The sequence below is a fragment of the Typopeltis vanoorti genome, chromosome 26 (assembly GCF_054136105.1).
Source record: "Typopeltis vanoorti isolate ZY-2024b chromosome 26, IOZ_Tvanoo_1.0, whole genome shotgun sequence".
Classification (NCBI taxonomy): domain Eukaryota; kingdom Metazoa; phylum Arthropoda; class Arachnida; order Uropygi; family Thelyphonidae; genus Typopeltis; species Typopeltis vanoorti.
This window is the reverse complement of record NC_143574.1, coordinates 19,949,342-19,971,106: the sequence shown is the minus strand read 5'-3', so window position 1 is coordinate 19,971,106 and position 21,765 is coordinate 19,949,342. Positions and strand designations below refer to the sequence as shown.

General features: G+C 35.7%; 1 protein-coding gene across 5 annotated transcripts in view; it reads left to right on the top strand.

Annotated features, from left to right (window-relative positions):
- LOC150092386 (E3 ubiquitin-protein ligase LRSAM1-like) overlaps window positions 1-21,765 on the top strand; it is a 414,983-nt gene that overhangs the window by 210,145 nt on the left and 183,073 nt on the right. The window lies entirely within an intron of this gene.

Genomic DNA, 21,765 nt, shown 5'->3' with positions numbered 1-21,765 from the left:
TTTATATTGAGTAATATTTTTAGATATTTATTATTATTATTATTATTATTATTATTACGTAACATTTCCAGGGAGTCCAAAGACTCATCGAGGGAGGGCACCTACTCTACAACTCTCCATCTCCACCAATCCACCACCCACAACTACCTCCATCATCTACACTAACACTATCTACTGCCGACCACCACCATTAATATTTTCACAGACAATCACAAACATCTATGCCCATGATGGGATTCAAACCTACAGCCTTTGACTGGAGAGCAGATATGCTAACCACTCGGCCACTTAGTTATTTAATGAAAACTATATTTTTCACTACATTTATTGTTAAGATATTTACTGTATAAAATTTTTATTAAAAATTATTGTATACATTTTACTTATTTTTTTTATATACTTGGTCAATAAATTTACGCTTAATAAACTGCATATTGTATACAGACCCGGCTGGTGGTGTGTGCAATATACACAGGCGCCGCAGAAGAAAAGGCACCTAAAAGATGTCAAAAAAAAATATGAGATAACCGACCACCACCACCATTAATATTTTCACAGACAATCACAAACATCTATGCCCATGACGGGATTCAAACCTGCAGCCTTTGACTGGAGAGCAGATATGCTAACCACTCGGCCACTTAGTTATTTAATGAAAACTACATTTTCATTAAATAACATACAAAATTATTGTATACATTTTACTTATTTTTTTTATATACTTGGTCAATAAATTTACGCTTAATAAACTGCATATTGTATACAGACCCGGCTGGTGGTGTGTGCAATATACACAGGCGCCGCAGAAGAAAAGGCGCCTAAAAGATGTCAAAAAAAAAATATGAGATAAGAGTTTAAACGAACAATGAATGGTACAGAATGGTACATATAATTATGATTATATTTACCATTCTGTAAATATAATCATAATTATATTTCTTCTTCTTCTTCTTCTCCCATAGTCCTAAATGAACCGTTGGGTCATTCATGGCTGGTAGGCGATACTCTTTGCTAGCCTCCTCCAATCGTCTCGGTCTCTTGTTCTTGATGTCAATTGAGAAAGGGAGGAATTTGTCCATTTTTTGATGTTATCAGTCCATTTTAATCGAGGTCGGCCCCTAACCCTTGATCCCAGAACGATTCCTTCTAGGGTTTGCTTTGGAATGCCATTAGCCCTCTCCACATGTCCGAACCATTTCATCTGTCTTCTTCTGATGACTGCCAGAATATTTTCCCTTTTTCTCCCATCTATTGAGTCAATCAGTTTTCGGACATTTTCATTGGTTTCGTGAGCGATAAATTATATTTACAGAATGGTAAATACGGAAGACGACATAATGATTATATAATTATGCCGTCTTCCGTTTGGGCCCCCTTCGGATCTTCCTGGAAACGAACAAATAAAATTCTGAAATTGTATCCTGGACCCAATTATATCACTGTAATTTTTGATTAAAATTTACGAAAATATACCTAAAATAGTTCTGCTTTATTTTTTGATGTATCATAAATCAACTTATGATTAATTGTTGAGTTCTGTGTAAAAAAATATTGTATAAGCAGGACTAATCCGTAGGTAACATTATATTGTAAAGCGGTTTTCATTTGTTTTTCATTTCCTGTTCGTTTTATTCACACTTTATTCAAAAAAAAAACTTTTTTGGAAAGGTGCCGAACATTAATCGCACACATAAGAAAAATACTAGGTGCTGGCGCTGATTGTATACATTCTTAATGCAGTTCTTATTTCAACAACATTATCACACTTCTTCTGCTGCTCATTTTCCTGCTTCCATTGCAGGGTCTGCGTGTTACGTAGATACAACTTTTGTTAGTACAACCCCCAGCCAGCCTGTCGCCGAGCCTGCCACTGAGGGGGAAATGTATTTTTGACTGTAGCAGCCTGTGTTCACGGGGTCAGTTTGCCTGCTTGTGAGATGAAAAACCCCAGATAAACTGGGGGGAAAACCCTGCTACCCACGCCCAAGACCGGCTAACTTGGCTATGCTTGAGGAAGATCCTTAAGCTCCTCACGTCATCGACGGAAATCGAACCTAGAACACGCCTTTCCCATGCATATGGTTGCGAAGCGTATAGCCACTAGGCTAACTGCACGGAAACAACATTATCATACTATGAAGTAAAAATACCGTTTTTTTTTTCTTTTTTCATTGCCTTTTAATTTTCAATTTTTCAAGGGAAAGGTACATAAGGAGTGGAAGGAGAGTAAAGCAGTGCCATTGCATAAGGGTGGTAGCAGATTTGACACTTCCAATCAAAAGTGTAATGTTATCTGTGAGAGTCAGCATGGATTTGTTAAGCCTTTTATAATAAATTGACAAGCACGGTTGATGAGGGAAAGGCATATTCTGCAATTTTATTTTATTTTTTGATTTTACAAAGGCATTTGACAGAGTACCACATGATAAGCTGATATTTAAGTTGCAGCACATGGGTTTAGCACAGCGGTCTGCCCTGGGCGGCACTTTAAACCTTTTTGAACTTTTGCAGTTAATTCTAAAATACAGTCTCGAGAACTCATTTCCAGATATTGTAATATTACTGCGAATTTTCCTCACAATTGCTGTAAGTTTGCTAGTTGTGAGAGGAGTTTTTTTTAAATATAATTGATTAAGAATTACCTACATTACTATGAAATAGACTTCGCCAATGTCATCGATTTTGCTAACAGAAAAGCAAGAAAAATAACATTTTAGAATGTTGAAATTAAAGCTTTACTTCAAAAATAAACATAGTGTTTTAATTTATTTCTCTGTACATCATTTTGACTTTTCATAGTATTTTTGGTGTGTGATGAGAGGGGCGGCAAACTCAGGGACCACCCTGGGCAGCAAAAGCTCTAGCTACACCACTGTGTTGCAGTCTTAGAGTTATGCACAGATTGCTGTAGTATAGTATTTAGGAAAAAATTTAACTCTTGTAATAATTTATTCCAAATAGCTGAAGATTCAAATACTGGAGGAACTCTACACATGTATGATTAGTTTGTAAAAACCTTATGGATTTTTGAGGCTGTATTGCTATAAATAGCAGAATTTTAACACTGGAGGTCCTTAGCATCCATTCTTGTTTGTAGTTGAAGAAATTCCTTTCTAACTTCCTGGTATCAGCTGGAACCATAAAAATTGCACAGACTTACAATATAGTATTTCAGCTGCTGTAACATCTGTGATATTATGTTCAGCTGATAGGAAATATTGTGGTTTTAAGTACTATGGCATTAGAAGAAAAGTGGCTCAATTTTCTAGTCTTCTAAGGTTTCATTGTTTTTTGTATAAATTCATGAACTGGTAATATTGGTCAGGTGGAGAAGAAAATTCCAAGTGTAGTGAGAGGTTCTCCCTTAAGAGTTGGTCAAAGGAAATGCCTGCAAGAATGTTCCCATCTTCCGAAAAAACTTAATTTCATCTTGTCAACATTGGTAGTTAGTCCACTGATTTTGCTGAATTTTTCTAAAATACTAAAACTGTATGTTGAATCATTATCTCTCAAAGTGCCTCCTACATCATCCTCATATACTAATACTTTATTTGCCTTCATACTTGAAATTTCTAAACACAAGGGACTAAGATGTCAACCTTGCAATCCCTTTAATGATGGATAGTAGCCTTTTGCACACCTTAGTTTGCTTGAGGATTTGCCAGAGAGGGATAACAGACATTATCAAATGCCTGAGTAAAATCCACTGAGAGTACTTCATTGGCTACTTTTTCATATTAACTATTCAGAGTAGATCACATAGCAGAATCAGATTAAATTCCACTGATCATCCTGAAACTTAAAACAACTCTGTGCTTTTGATTATGTATCTCATTCTTACTTTGATCCTATTGTTTATATTGCCAAAAAAATCTTGTAGTTTGAAGTAGATAGAGAAATAGGCCAGTTGTTAGATTTTGAAATAAGAATGGTTTGGCTGGCTACAGATATACTTGGTATGTGGCCTGTAGAAAGAAATGTTGGAAGTTTTTCTACTTGGTTATACTATAAATTAAAAATGCCAAGAAATTATATTCTTGGTTTAATCCTTTATTCAAGTGTAAGCAAACAAAGTTTGTGCCTGAAGTAATTTCAGGACTGGGCAACTTGTATATAGAAGCTAATGACTTCACATCACTTGCCTTAGTATCCCATAATGCAAAGCACGTAACTACATGGACATGAATGCATAGCATTATACATGGAATTACTTCATGTGCAAACTTTGTTTGCTTATGCTTGGATAAAGGATTAAGCCAAAAATAAAATTTCTTGGCATCTTTAATGTGTAGAGTGAAAAGAATTAAAGACTAGAATCATAAGTAGAAAAAAGTTATTATAAATCTAGTTATATAGAATTATAACTAGAATGGGAAGAGAATCCCAGCCCTCATGGTAAAGTTTTATCTTTATATCATCAGGTCCTGGAAATTTTCTTGTTAGGCATTCCTTTTAGGCTATAGTAACTTCAGCTGCTGTCATGAGTCTTTTGAGTTTGTCTTCATACAGATGTTCATAGTGTTCATCCTTGACTCCATCTGAAAGGAGTCAAGGATGTATTCTGTGGTGGGATATATATGTCTTGTGACAAGGAGTAATGGAATGGCAAGGTTTGGGACTGACTGGCAATAAATCTGATCTCTGCACTGTTAAAACACAGCAGCATGATCCTGCAGGCACTGCCTCTTTACCTGCAGATAGTTCACCATAATTTGAATTGTATCATTATTGATAAAATTTGATATGGCTGCTTTCATGTTCATTGTGAAGTTGACATCTATGGAATCGTTGCTTGAGCTATCCCCTTTTACATTACTGATTTTACTCCATTTTGAGAATAACTGGATAAGAATTTCATCACTATATTGGAAATCTAATTTTTTCTATATATTGGAATTCTTTGGAAATTCCTTAATTTTTACTGTTCTAACCTGGCTTCCGATGGGGAAACCAGGGATATAATAGTTTATCCCTGGTTTCCCCATCTTTAACTACAACTAAATATTTCCCTCTAGCATTCAATGTGAAGGAGTAAATCTTATTAACCCTACTGTCTCTAATCTTAAAACTCTAATTCCTAGTTTTAAGATAGTCTTCACATCTTGGAATTCTAATTCCTAGAGTTTAGTACCCATGGAGGAATTGGTATCATTATCTCAGAAAAAACTAAAAACTCTGCATTTAATTATAAATAAAACCCTAAATCATAAAACTGAAATTAAAATAATCCTGTGATATAGAACCCATTTAGTATGAGCAAATAGCTGAGCTACTGTAAAATTATGGCCTTGATGTGCTGAAAGAAATCTCCTAGTGCAGATATTAACTATCTGCACTACCAGCAGTCTTATTAATGCTTACTTAAATAATACTGTGCGAGCCAGATCCTGGAAGATAGCAAGGCTGAATTAATTCAGAAGTCGTATTTTTCATATATAAGTAGCAAAAATATGTGTGATATTTAGAATTGTTTTGTGTAGAGTTATTCCGTTGTTGGTAGACATCAAAAATTGGATGAGTTGTATAGAGAATTTGAAGGAGATCTGAATAGTTATACATCTAGATGACTTGGTATATTAGTTCACTGTGTCATGCACAGCCTTTCACTTTGGAATTATTTAGAGTTAGAGCATTGCATGCTATATTGGTGGGCTGTATTGCAGGAAATGGAGTGAGAGATAAAGAATCATGGAAGTGATAGCTGTAGCTGATGGAATTTTAGATAGAATTTCAGTAGATATAATTTACACACAACAGAGAATTGCTAAACTGGTAACAAAAATGTTGAGACAGGAAGGTTGTGGTCCCATTGAATAATGTGTTAATCAGACCACATCTAGACTACTTGATACATATTCAGTCATTTGCATCATAGGAACTGAGGGATTATCAGGTTGATGGACTGTCATAAGTGAGAATAGAGTGAGAGAATGTAGTATACAAAGTTAATAAGTAGAAAAAAAGTGGGAAGAGAGGTAATCGGATTGAGAGACACACATTGTGAAAGAAGCACTGGATGAATACTTCTGGGCTCCTCCAGAGAGCAGAAGAAGAAGGGATGGATATAGGCTGTATTGCAGGAAATGGAGTGAGAGATAAAGAATCATGGAAGTGATTCCCTTGGCTGAGGGAATGTGGACTGCAGAGTTTGGCGGATAGAAGAAGGAGAGGTGATATAATTGAGACTTTTAAACTGTTGAGAGGTGGTTACAGGGTTGACACTGGGGAGTTCTTTCACTTGGTCGTACAGTGGGAAGGAGTAATGACAAGAGGCCATCCCTGGAAGTTGCGAAAGGAAACTGTGAGCAAGAAGGTGAGGAGTGGTTTCTTTGCATGGAGGGTGGTTGAGCCGTGGAATGCATTGCCTGAAAGAGTGGTGAGGGTGAGAACGGTCAATGAGTTTAAGGAGTGGTATGATAGACTTTGTGTTTCTTAGGGGGGACCTCCCCTCGATGAGTCTTTTGACTCCTTGGAGGCCTGAATAATAATAATATAGAACAAGGGCCATCAATGGAAGTTGTATAAGAGAGTGGTAAGAAAGGAAATAAGGAGTCCAATTTTTTTGAATGGAGATTTGCAAGTATGTGGAATCTGTTGCTAGAGAAAGAGAGCATATGAATGGTGAATGAATTTAAAGTCATATCATAGTAATGAAATTATAACAGATCATAGTGATGAAATTATGAAAGAGTAATTACTTTTAAAGGCTGTTAAATGAAACAAGCAGTGATAGAATGGTGGTAGAAAATATTTAGGGGAATGTAAACTTGAGTACATATCAATACTTGAGGCAGAAAAGATCCTCAGAAACCTAAAATGTGGAAGGCAGCTAGAGTAGAGTTATAATTCCCACCTATAAAAACAATTTTACAATTCCTCTGTAATTCTCATAAAACTTATGAGAATTACAGAGGAATTTCTCTCCTAAGAGTTCCAGGTAAGATTTATAGAAGCATACTTGAAAAAATTTAGGGACACAAAAACACACGTATTGAACAGATTATTTTATTAATTACTAATAAAATAAAATTTGATGTTTTGACCCCTGTATCGAGGTCATCATCGGAAGTGTATACGGAACCAAGCTACATGCTCATGCCCTGTATACCGGTAATCTACGTAGTTAATTAATCCTTTTCCCTAACCTGACCTCTAGTGATTAAAAAAACACCTTTAAACCCCCAAATAAGTTAAGACACCTACTCAGTTCTTCTAAAGATCCCCTTCCACACCTAGCCCACCCAGGGGTATACAAAATACAATGCACATGCAACATACCATACATAGGGGAAACAGGGTGAATTATCCCAATCAGACAAGACGAACACAAACGACACATTGAATACCTCCATTTTGGAAAAACCAGCCTTTCTGACTATGCACTCCAAACATACCACAGAATTGATTGGAAAAATTCCAAGTCCCTACACCGCACCAAAACCTGGTTTGAGAGAAAATTTAAAGAGTTATGTGAAGTGCTCAAACACAACCCAAATCTCAACAAAAATGATGGCCTAACCATTTCAAGAATGTGGAGGACCCATCTACAACCTGTATAAACTAGCCATAGAAAAATCCCACTACAAGAAGACAACCTGGTGAAGTGTTTGTAACATTCAACAGCAATTGAAAGAAATCATATTATAAAAATCAGAACTATCCAGAAGAATATTAATACATGAGGACTTTAGCAGTTTATTGTAGTTGTATTTATTTATTTTTTTTTATATTTTATTTTATTTATTTATTTTTTATTTAATTTATTTTTTTATTTTATTTTATTTATTTATTTATTTATTTTTTTAATCACTAGAGGTCAGGCTAGGGAAAAGGATTAATTAACTACGTAGATTTAATTTACCGGTATACAGGGCATGAGCACGTAGCTTGGTTCCATATTATTATTATTATTATTGTTGTTCCGGGCAACTCCAAGGAGTTGACAGACTCATCGAGGGAGGCCCTAACATCATGTCAAGAACAACTATTCGACATTGACACAGTATCTATCATACCTTGCCTTGTACTCATTCATGGTCGTAGCACCCACAACAGACTCTGGAAGCTTATTCCACTCATTCACCACTCGCCAAGTAAAAAACCTAGCTCTAACACCCTTGTCAACCATGCTCTTGCCCAGCTTCCATGCATGGCCCCTAGTCCTCCCACCACCAGTCATATTTTCAAAAATATCTTCTGGATCAATCTTATAGAAACCCTTCAGTAATTTGAATGTCTCAATCATATCATCCCTCCTCTGCCTATCATCCAATCATTTCACAGACCTGCTGTCATCTTGGTCACTCGTCTCTGGATCCTCTCCACTTCCTCCCCATCACGAAGAAACCCTGGTGACCATAACTGGGCACAGTAGTCCAGTTGGGGTCTTATCAAGGCTGCTCAATACAGAGGAACAACAACTTGTTTGTCTCTGCATGTTGAAGTATTTTTCAAAATCCAAGTGATTTGATGAGCTGATTTAGTCACTTTTGCAATGTGCCCCCCCCCTAAACTTCAATTCCTTATCCACCAACTCCCAAATCCCTGGCCTCATCAATCTCCTGGAGTACGGTTCCACCAATACGATATACTGCTGCTATTCTTTTCATCCCAAAGTGCATAACCTTACACTTTGCCACATTAAATTGACATCCATTTTTCCTAGCCCAGTCCTCCAAATTATCCAAATCATCCTGTAAAATTTTGACATCCTGTGCACTTTTGCACAGGATGTCAAATTGCTCTACCCAACTTTGCTCTACCCAACTTTGGGTAGAGCAAAGTTGTTCTACACAATTGCTCTACCCAACTTTGCATCATCAGCAAACAAGTGAACACTTCCTCTCAAATCCTTTCCTATATCATTGACAAACAAATTGAAAAGCAGTGGTCCAAGAACAGAGCCCTGCTGCACACCACTAGTCACAAGCCGTCTTTTAGACTCCACTCCTGAATAAACCACTCTCTGGTATCTCTCCTTCAACCACCCTCCTATCCATCTCACCAACCCTATATCTATCCCCATCTGCTCCAGTTTACTGATTAGGGTTCCATGTGGTATCCTGTCAAAGGCCTTGGCAAGGTCCAGTAGTATCACTGTAAACCCATTACCCCTATCCAGTTCAGCGTCACTGTGTTATAAAACGTGAGCAAGTTACTGAGGCATGATCTACCCTTCACAAAACCATGTTGTCCCCCATACAATATCCCATTTTCATCTATCCAATCCTGTATTCTTTTCTTGACTAATTTCTCTAAGACCTTGACAATGATTCCTGATATGCTAATCGGTCGATAATTTACAACAGCAGTCTTGGAACTTCCTTTATGCAGTGGAACTATTTTCCCCTCTTTCCACCCCCCTCGGGACTAACCCAGACCCGAGACTCAAATTAAACAAAATGGTCAAGGGTACTGACAATTCTTTAGCTGCTTCTCGTATGATACGAGCTGGTATACCATCCAATCCCACTGATGTATTGACATTGAGGTTATGCAATAGACTACTCACCTCCACTTCATTCACCACAATTCCCGTATAATCTACTGGCTTATTCGTTTCTGCAATGTCATCACCTGGTTGATATATACTTGCAAAGTGCTCACTCAGTAACTCAACTATATCAACTGATTCAATTACCTCCCTACCATCAGCATTCTTTAAAATCATTCTGCCATGTACATTTTTCCTTTTACTTGCTACATATCTAAAAAACTGTTTAGGATTCTCTTTAGCCTGCATGGCCAATGTTCTTTCGTAATCCTTTTTTGCTTTTCTTACCACACTCGTTACCCTTCTGGCCTGCGCTTTATACCATTCATGCGCCTGCCGGTCACCTTTCTCCTTAAATTCCCACCATAGTTGTTTCTTTTTTTGCAGCTCAAGATTAATGGTGTTATTCATCCATTTAACCCCTACTTGATTTACTATTCGGACTCTATATACAGTCAGCCATTGTTCATGCAAACACTTCTTAACTACCTCCCATGCACTATCAACTTCTAGTCCTTGCAGTTGTACATGCCATATCACTGAACCAATCAAACTCCTAAGCTTGTCATACTTTCCAGTCTGATAATTCCACATGTACACTGTCTTAATTGAAAATTCCACACCTTTAGCCACCTCCCAAGTCAAGACCCTATGATCACTCTCACCAATTGGTGGCAATGTGGCCATATTTGTTACAGCCAAATCCTCAGATGTAATTACTAGGTCAAGCACTCTCTGACCCGTAGTATTTTCCATTACATGCTGTCGCAGATAGTTATCCCTTAATAACCACATAAAATCCAGTTCCTTCCTCCTGTGTGTCCTCTCCTCACTCCAATCAATGCGACCATAGTTGAAATCTCCCATAATAATTACCCTCCTTCCACTCATTTCCTCTATTTGCTTGTGCATACTGTCACCACCATCTTTTCCATCACCTGGTCTATAGCAGCACCCAATTGTATATTTAGTTCTGCTAGCCACAATCTCACACCAAATGGCCTCAAATGTGCTCTTTTCTTTATCCTGCAATTCAACTTCTATTCTCCTTGGCTGTAGCTCATCAGCTATCATCAACAATACTCCTCCCCCCATTTTATTCTCCCTGTCATTCCTGAATGCACTATATCCATCGTATTCAATCCCACTAGCTATATCATCTACAGTCAGCCATGATTCACTAATACCAATAACCTGTGGTCTGGAAGTGCCAACCATGGCCAAAAACTCTTCCTTCTTGTTCCTAATACTCCTAGCATTAGTGTACATGAATTTAAGACCCCATTAGCCCTCGTATTCTTCCGATGATGACCTCGATACAGGGGTCGAAATGTCAAGTTTTATTTTATTAGTAATTAATAAAATAATCTGTTCAACATGTGTGTTTTTGTGTCCCTAAATTTACAAATATTAGTGCTAATCACCGTGTAACTTTAAAAGAAAGAATACTTGAAAAAAGACTAAGAAAAACAGTTGATGAGAAATGAAAAAAAAAAAAAAAAAAGCTGGGTTTGGGCCAAATAGAGGGGGTCAGAATCAGATTTTCATTTTCTGACAAAGGGTTGAGAAATCATGAGAGTATAACAAGGATCTCTACTAAAGTTTTGTAGATCTGGAAAAAGTATACAACAGTGTTCTATGAGAAAAGGTTTTCAAAATGCACTAATTATATGGAGTAAATGGAGCATTATACAAAGATACATATTATCTCTGTTCTTATTCATCATCTATATGGATCCCATTATGAAAGTGGCATTAATCCTTATATCAGAATGGGAGAAATCAAACTTAGCTATTTGATATATGCATTGATATATAATAAATGATGTACTCCTAAACAAATCCAGTGTAGATCTCCAGGATTCTTTAACTAAATTGAATAACAGTTGTAACAAATTTTATATTACTGCTGCAACAAACAACAGCAACAATATGAACAAACTATGGTACAATCAAAATGGGATGATACAATCAAAGAAATAATCAAAAAGAAAAAAGAAGCCTATCACAAATGGTTAAGCAGTAAAAGATTAGAAGATGAAATAGAATATAAAAGAATAAAAGCCATAGCTAAAAGAGAAGTCAGAAAAAGACATAGAGAATCATGGAATAAATTTGTTTCTAATTTAGAACATGATTTATATAAAATAAGATTCAATGTATATAAGATTTTGAAACACTTAAATGCAGATACCAAAGAAAACATAAAATTAAACACTGAATTGAAATTAGAAGAATTTCTAAATTACTACACAGAACTGTGGACAGACAAATATTTTAAAAAAGATAACTGGCAAACAATTAACGAAAATGAAAAGGAAATAACTGAAGAAGAATTAGAAATCAGCCTGAAAGAAACAAGAAACGGAAAATCACCTGGAGAAGATAAGCTAGGTTCAGAACTATATAAATATCTAGGAACAGGATTCAAAGAAAGACTCTTATTATTTTTAAATAAAATTTACTCAACTGGTATCCTCCCAATAGAATGGAAAAAAGCAATTGTGATTCCTATCTTTAAGAAAGGTAATAGAGATGAAACTAAAAACTACAGAGGTATCAGTATACTAAATTCCTGTCACAAAATATATAGCAGAATCTTAAATAACAAATTAATGAAATATTCCAAACTCTTTATTCTAGAAGTACAGAATGGATTTAGAAAAGGATGATCATGTATAGACCTGGCCTTTTGCCTAAAATAAATAATAGAGAAAAGAAGAGAATATAATTTAGAAACACATATTGCATTTATTACTTTGAAAAAGCATTTGACAAAGTTAAAAGAAACATATTATTTAACATATTAAAAGAAAGACAAATACCAAATAATATCCTAAAAGCTATCACAAGTATATATGAAAATAATCAAATACAAATAAGATTAAATCACGAGCTATCATATACGAGAGAGATAAACCAAGGGGTCCGACAGGGATGCCCCCTCTCAGCAACTCTTTTTGATATCCACTTATTAAATGAAATAATAATAAAATAGAATAAAAATTTACATCAAGGAATTAAACTTTCACCTACAGTTAACTTAAACACTCTCCTCTTTGCCAGCGACCAAATAATAATTACAAATGCTGAAGATAACTTACAGAAAGCTATTTTAGATCTAAATGAGATATCCAAAGATTATGGTATGATAATATCAATGGAAAAATCAAAAACTATGGCCTTTAAAGGACAAGATCCAGCAAGAACTAAAATAGTAATAGATAACAAGATCTTAGAACAGGTGAATTCATTTAACTACCTAGGATGTACGATCACATATGAAAATGAAAAAGATATAAACATAAAAATTGCAAAATATTTAAAAATAACAGATGTAATTAACTCTATTTAAACCAAACCTAGTTTAAAAACAAACCAGGCTAAAAGGATACAATACATTAGCACTACCAGTCTTAATGTATGGAAGCGAAATCTGGACAATAAAACAAAAAGACAAAGATTAACAGCAGAAATGAAGTTTATGAGAAAAACTGCAAAGTATACCCTATTTGATCACAAAAGAAACGAAGATATTATGAAAGAATTAAGCCAATAACCAGTAATAGAAAAAATTAAAAAATATAAACATAAATGGATGGAACACGTTCAAAGAATGAAAACAGAAAGATTACCAAAACAAGCCTTTAAGTACAAGCTATTAGGAAAAAGAAAACCGGGACGTCCTCTTAAAAGATTCAACGATGACTTCTAAGGAACAGGCTATGCTAGGCCTAAATCCTTGATACGCATGATGATGAACAAACAATAGCAACAATATGAACAAAGAAAACTTCAACTGCATTCTCAAATTTGAGAATGCAGAACAAGTAAAATACTTCAGCTATTTAGTCATAATTTTTAAAGAGATGGCAAGTTAAATATGAAAATAGACAACCAAATAGTGGAGAAAGGTCATGTATTAAGAAGTCGAAAAAGAAATTTTTTTAATTCTACTGGTTTCATGAAAAAACGTCATCAGAAAATAGCAAAATAAATAAAAATACTATAGTTTTTTTTTTTTAATTTATTCCTGCTATTTCCTAATGAATTTTTTTCACGAAGAAGTAGAATTAAAACATATTTTTGAATTTTTTGGGAGCAATTTAATACCTGAAAATTGTGATTCTAATAAGAGAGACAAATAATCAAAGCAGTTATTCTGAGGGGGCCAGCTGAATAAATTAGCTAAAACAAACTAATGCAAGACAGTGTTCAAACCAGTTTTAAGTTATGCATCTGAGAGTTGAGTTAGAAATAAAGTATTTGATCAACAATTAGAGACGACATATGAGAGTTCTGAGAAAAATTAGGGGAGTGAACAGATGGCATCAATGGCAGAATAATCATATTAAAAATGAAGCGATTAGAAAGTAACTTGAATTTGTTAGCATTCAAGAATGTGTAAGCAGAGCTAATCTAAGATGGTATGGTCACTTAAACTGAATGGGAGAGAAAAGGTTAGCAGGACAGGTGTTTGATTCCAAGCTGTCAGGAAAAATACCCAGAGGAGGACCAAGATTCTAGATGGATTGATTCAGTCAAAAGTGCACTAAAAGACAGGAATGAGATATGAGAATATTTGAGTACTGACAAGTGATCAACTATTTGGAGGAAAATTGCTAATAGGGGATTAATAATAATGTAAACATAATCATGTGGTATGTCATTGTATTCTGTACAGCTTTGGAGGTTTATACTTCAGGAAATTTATGATGATGATGAGAGATTGATTAAAAGTTATGCTTTACTGATGTAAATATTTATGGGTATTAGGTGTACTCCTTAAAATGAGTCCCTTTTATGCCATAAAGGTAATATTATGGTAATAAATTTCAAAATTTGTCATATTGTAAAAAATGTTTTTATTTATTCTGAATTAATTTATATAAAGGAACTTTCCCTTTTTAACTACTGTTGTTACTTAATAATAAAATAAACTGCTATAGAAAATAACATTCAGCTTAACAAATCTGTGCTGGTTTTCATAGGAAATCATATCCTTATCTGTCCAGGCTTACATCCTATTTTATAACTTTTCCAAAACCTTAATGATCATACACAAAAATACATATTGATCTTTGCTTTTGTGTTTCTTTCAGCCCACTGTTTATGGTGATACTCTGTCATCTTGAAGCTAATTTGGTATGTTCTTACTTGCTTATCTGTCATTAACCAAAGTCAGTCAGTTCCTTATTGCTCCATTCTCTCACTTCTTCCTCTTGCTAATATACAATCTGTTTCTCCAATATAAAATATTCTGGCTTTGGTGGGTATTAAATTTTCTTCTCTCCTCTGTATTTGTCATATTACTGTCATCTCACATATAACAGAATGATTCTTTCCTATTTATTATCTCCCCCCTCCCCTTTTTTTTTTTTTTTTAACTGATAGATATGATGAAAAAATGTTAATGATATTTGGTCTTTTCACTAATTTTTTTTCTAATTTTTGTCATATCTTCATTATCCCATAACAATTTTTTCTATAATTTTTAAATATAAACATACTGCCACCTCAAATCAAGTTTTAATCAGTTGCTATATCTTGCTAATTTTTACCACCATCCTACAGAGCAGGTCATGTTTGTAAAATCCATTTGGCTCTGAAGTAAAGAATGCAGACAGGACACTTTTCACTGTTTTTTGAAACTTCTGTTCTTTTCTGCTGAAACAGTTTGTAAACTTCTAAATAGGTGATCACCTGATATTACAGAATATTGGAAATACAGTGGTTTTTATTTTATTTTTCCTTCCAAAGTTCCTATAATTTGACATGCATGATCTAAGTGTTGCAAGAATATTCATTCTCTTGGTTGAATTTAGTTTTAAATGTTTTACTCAAATTCAAGAGTTCAGAATAAACTACAGAAGCTGTGTATAACATTTCTTGCCATTGATCCAATGCTCATTATTATAACAGATTGATAAGAACTTATTTTTATCATCAACTGTAATGAGCAAATTTTATAAAATGCTGCTTGAAGTGAAGTAGAGATCATCCTGATCCACAGTGTCTAGTGATTCTGGACAATTTGTATAATGGGGCTAGGCTATGGTGACCAGATTTACAAAACAGGACACTCTTGGCAGGTTGACATGAATCAATTGTCATACTAATTAAAACGATCCTCCTGTACTTGTTTCATGCCAACCAGCAATAACTGTTTAGCTGAATTAAAATTAACATGGGTTACTTACATATTTATTGCAGTTTTAGTTCCACATTAGCATTATCAAATTGCACTAATCTTTATTGAGCAGATGGTCCAGGACATACACTAGTAATATCCTTGTATTTTTTAGATGACTGAATTTTTTCCAAAATATTTGGCTGTTCCTTTATTATTATTATTAGAACGGGCAACTCCAAGGAGTCCTTAGACTCATCAAGGAAGGTCCTAACATCATGTCAAGACAACTATTCAACATTCACACAGTATCTATCATACTTCACCTTGAACTCATTTACAGTCATGGCACCCACAACAGACTCTGGCAGCTTATTTCACTCATTCACCACTCTCCAAGTAAAAAACCTAGCTCTAACTCTAACACCCTTGGTAACCATACTCTTGCGCAGCTTCCATGGATGGCCCCTAGTCCTCCCACCACCAGTCCTATTCTCAAAAATATCTTCTGAATTAATCTTATAGAAACCCTTTAGTAATTTGAATGTCTCAATCATATCACCCCTTTTCTGCCTATCAGCCAATTTCTGCAACCCACAAATCTTCACCCTGTTCTCATAAGGTTCATTCCATAGACCTGCTATTATCTTGGTCACTCGTCTCTGGATCCTCTCCGCCTCCTCCCCACCATTAGAAGAAACCCTGGTGCCCTATCTAGACTACTGTGCCTGGCCATAGTAGTCTAGATAGGGTTTTATCAAGGCTCAATACAGAGGAACAATAACCTATTTGTCTCTGCTTGTCAAAGTATTTTTCAGCAACCAAGTGATTTGATGAGCTGATTTAGCCACTTTTGCGATGTGCTCCCCTAAACTTCAACTCCCTATCCACTAACATTCCCAAATCTCCTGGAGTACAGTTCCACCAATGTGGTAAACTGCTGCTAATCTTTTCACCCCAAAATGCATAACCTTACATTTTGCCACATTAAATTTACATCCATTCTCCTTAGCCCAGCCCTCCAAACTATTTATGAAATTGTAAAAGTCTGTACCAGAAATGTCATTAAAGTATTCGTTATTCATGTATTGAGGCTTAAGTGCTGGGAGGACATGATGCAGATTTTAATGGAAAGACCCAGCACTTGTGTATACTGCATTAAACTTCCAACATGTTTTTGTTGTTAATATTGCCTGTACAGTTTCAACAGACAACTGGTTCCTTTCATTGGTCGAAAATGTGTTTAATAAAGAAAACACACTCTCTAATAATGTATTTGTGGCTGACATTCCTAACACACAATCAGACATTTCTCCTATAAGATTTCTCCTCAGATTCTGTCGCCAATGCAGGAGTGCCCCAGGGTCTGTTCTTTCACCCGCTCTTTTCCTCTTGTATATGAATGACCTGTTCTCACAGACTTCCATTCCTATCCATATCTTTGATGATGATAGTACACTCCATTCCTCTTTTTCATTTGACAAACCTTGTAGTGCTCAAGTATTAGAATCCTCAAGATCTACCACAACCAGGAACCTGAACTCAGATCTCCTAGCTATATTTCAGTGATGCAAGGACAACATTCCAAAACTCAGTTCTGTTTGTTTGTTGCAAGAAAGAGTTCACTTCCCTTCTCCTTACCTTCAGTAATACTGTGATATCCAAACATGATCAGATTTCTCTTCTTGGACTGACTTGCACTTCCCATCTTTCCTGGAACAACACATTTCAACTATAGCCTCTGCAGCTGCTAAAAAATTTGGTGTACTTTTTTGCACAAGACACTACTTCACACCTGCTAACTCTATACAAAGCCCAAATTCATCCTGCCATGGAATATTTATTATTATTATTACACACCCTCCATGGAGTCAACAGCCTCATTGTGGGAGGTTCATTTAACTGGCAACATATTTATCATATAGAATCTTGAAGTCCTTAACACTCCTTGCATTAACAACACATTCTGGTAATGCAGTCCATTCACTGACGATTCTCCATGTAAAATATCTGCTCCTTATACCCTTCTTCACCACACTTTTACATAACTTCCAGGAATGATCTCTGGTTTTTCCCCTCTCGCCTTCTACTCTTTTTATAATCCACTCTGGATTAATCTGATGAAATCCTCTGACTAACTTAAACATCTCTATCATATCAAATATCCTCCTCCTATCCACCAAACTCAGTAATCCACATTTCTTCAACCTCTCTCCATAATCAACATTCCAAACTCCTGATATTGTCTTAGTCACTCATCTCTGGACCCTCTGCAATGTCTCCACATCACAATTGAAAACCAAGTGACCAGATCTGAGCACAATAGTCCAAGTGTGGTCTGACCAGTGCTGTATACAGTGGCACATCACTTCTTTATCCTTGCATGTTAGAGTATTTCTTATCATAGCAGCACTGTGATGTGCAACCTTTGCAACACTAACAGTATGCCTTCTAAACTTCAGTCTACTGTCAACCATCACTCCCAAATCTCTAATCTCATCCACTTCCTGCAGTACAGCACTATCGATATAGTACACAGCCTTATATTTCTGCACTCCAAAATGCAACACCTTGCATTTATTGATATTAAAACTACAACTGCACTTTTTTGTTCAAGTAAAAAGTCTATTAAAATCTTCCTGAAGGGAGTCAGCATCAGCAGTGCTACTTATAATTCTTCCCAACTTTGCATCATCAGTAAGTAACTGAAGATCCCCATTCAGTCCACGTGATATATCATTTACAAACAAGTTAAACAGCAGTGGTCCATGAACAGAACCCTGGGGCATGCCACTGGTTACACTTCTTTTTTTGAGACATTGCTCCATCATTCAGAGAGCCAATCTCTGATCCATCTAACCAATATACTATCTATTCCCATCCTCTGCAGCTTGTACACCAACTTATCATGTGGTAATCTATCAAATGCTTTTGCAAAGTCTAAGAATATCACTGTATGATTCTCCCTTATCTAACACACTCGTCACCTTATCATAAAATGCAAGTAAATTACTAAAACAGGACCTACAGGACCTATCCTTTACAAATCCATGCTGATCATCATAAAGAATGCTATGTCCATCAACCCAATTCTGTATTCTATTCCTTACCAATCTCTCCAACACCTTAACCACAACTGCAGTTATACAAACTGGCCTATATTTGGAGACTTCTGTCTGAGAACCATGCTTCTGGAGTGATACTATTTTACCTTCTTTCCACTCCTTAGGAACCCTAACCACTGGAAGTCTTTCATTAAATAACCAGATCAATGGAATAACCAACTGTGGTGCACATTCCTTAAGAATACATAGAGATATGTCATCCATTCCCACAGCCTTATTCACATCTACCCCAACCGGCAAATGCAATTCTGTTTCTTTCACTTCCACTTCTCCTAACACTATATATTCTACTGGATCATTTATACCAGTATGGAATACGCTGATAAAGTGCTCATTCAATAATTCCACTATATCATTTGCAGTACTTAGTCTGCTGTCATGACCATCCACCAATGTTAGTCTGCCATAATTATTCTCTCTCTTGCTTGCTTGTAGTGGAAAAATTCCTTGAGTTAACCTTGGCCTGACCAGCCAATCTCCTCTCATACTGAACTTTTTCTTTCTTTGCCATGCTTGTCACCTTTCTAGCATGCACTTTATACTCTTCATGGATCTGATCATCACCACCAACTTTCTTGTACCTCCTCCATAACATTTTCTTTTCCAGCACAGCTTGTTTGATTTTGCTGTTCATCCATTTCACTTCCACTCTATTTACTTGCTTAACCTTTGGTATGCAGTCATACATTGCTTTTGTCAGATACTGCCTTGTGAGTTCCATGCATTGTCAACATCTTTTTCGGTCAGCTCATCTACCCAACATACTGATGCTAACTGACTACAGAGCTTCTTATAATTAGCTGCTTTATATTTCCACATGTATCCATTTTTGGCAGTGATCTTTCCTTGTTTCATTACTTCCCAAATAAGTACCTCATGTTCACTCCCACTAACCAGTATCAGTGCCAACGCTTCATTAACAACCACATCTTGTGACATTATCACCAAATCCAAAACATTAAAGCCTCTAGTTGCTACAATCAATTGCTGCTTAAGATACTTATCTCTCAGAAATTCCACAAACTCGCTCTCCTTGTTCCCATACACTATCTCCTCCTTCCAGTCTATATTCCTGTAATTAAAGTCTCCCATCAGAATCACCTTCTTTTTACATGCTTAAATTTTCTAATTTGCCTAAATTTTCACAATCAGTATTCGCTGCGTTACCTGGCCTATAACGGAATTCCTATCAGATATACTAATCTGTTTATTTCAACTTCACACCACACAGATTCAAAATCTGTGTATGCACTGTCCACACTTTGTGGACATAATTCCTCTGCAATCATTAACAGAAACCCTTTCTCTTTTCACATCCCTATCCTTCAGGATAGAGATATGGCTCCCATATCTGGGGTGGTGCACCAAAATCCTCTCTAAGATTGCTTGATTCTATCCAGAAGAGGGCAGTGCAGCTAATTAATGGTCCCTCTCTCACAAACCTATTTCATCCCTCTCTGAGCCATTTTGTTTCTGCCTTGTGCCTCTATACAGATACATGGACAGTGCTGCTGAATTGGCTACTATTATTCCTCCACTCTCCTTCAAAATAATTAAAACAAGAGCCACTGCTCACCTACACCCTTTTACAGTCCATCTTGAAACTCACTGAGTGAACTTCACTGCCTCCGCTTTCATTCCATCTACTTTTGTCCTCTGAAACAGCCTCCTCCACTGTGCTTTCCCCAAAGGTTACAACCTTCAGCTATTCAATGAAAATGTGAACAGATTCCTCCTCTCTTCTATTCCTCTTGCCCACACATGGCACTGTGCTGTAGGTCTTGTGATCATTTCATGTATGGATCAGATATATATATATAGACTGTTTCAGAGGACAAAAGTAGATGGAATGAAAGAGGAGGCAGTGAAGTTGGTATATATATCTTCTCATCCACTTTGTTTATTCTCCTGAACTGTGAATTTGTTGTCTGATATACTGCTTCTCTCAAACAATCCCTGACCATTTCCCATGTGTATTCTGCCTTTCTTTTATATCTCCCATTACTCTTTTAGGTTTGTATCATCTCTTACTTTTTTGTAACATGCTATGAAATTAATTTTTTTTCTATTTTTGTATTGTTGGTTGGTGTATATAACTAATGTATATTAATTCACCCCAATTCATACATTAATTAATTGTATATATTAATATGCAATTAATTTGCATGTTATGAATAATTTGCATTATTCATAGTAATGATCTTAAGAAATTTAGAATTAATAGTTTTATATAACACTATTAGAGGCAGTAATATGAATATTGAGATGTAGGACCATGGCATGATGGTAGTTGCTTTTATATATATTATTATTTTATTATTATTATTTTTTTTTGATCACTTTGTCTTTTTTTCCTCTCTCCTCCTCTAAAAAAAAAAATAAAGAAATTGGTTCATTATGGCTTAGGATTCACTATCAGTGAGTCTGAAGGATAGAAACTGTGACTGCCTCTGTCTTCAAAAAGTTAGAGCCAAAGGAACTCTGCCTATTCTTTTTGGGGAATAAAAAAGACATTTATAGGATTTATTTTTTTTTAATTTTTTTTTATTTAGAGGATATATCTCTTTGTTTGGATATTTATTCAGTGACTGGTTTTTTTCTTGCAGTGAATAATTTTTTAAGTTTGATGCCTAAATATCAGTGTGACAAAAATTGACTATGCTTTCTCTTGTCCTCACTGGTAGAGACAAGCAACTGAGAATGTTGAGATTTCCCTGCACAACTCAGCATATCCTTCCATTCTGTTTCTTTGAAGTTGTTTGAAGAAAAAACCATTCTGGTTCTTTCTTCATAACTAAAATTTACTAAAATAAAGAGCCAAAAGGCTTCATTCTGGCAATGCAAAATTATATAAATCAAGTGGATATTAAATCCAGCATTAGTTCAAAGCCGAATGCAGAAACTATGAACATTTTGTATGAAATTTGACCAGCGAGCTTATGGGAATACACTTGCTGGCATTTACGAGTTGCCCTAGCACAGACCTTATAGGAGACATGATCACTTTGCCCAAGCAT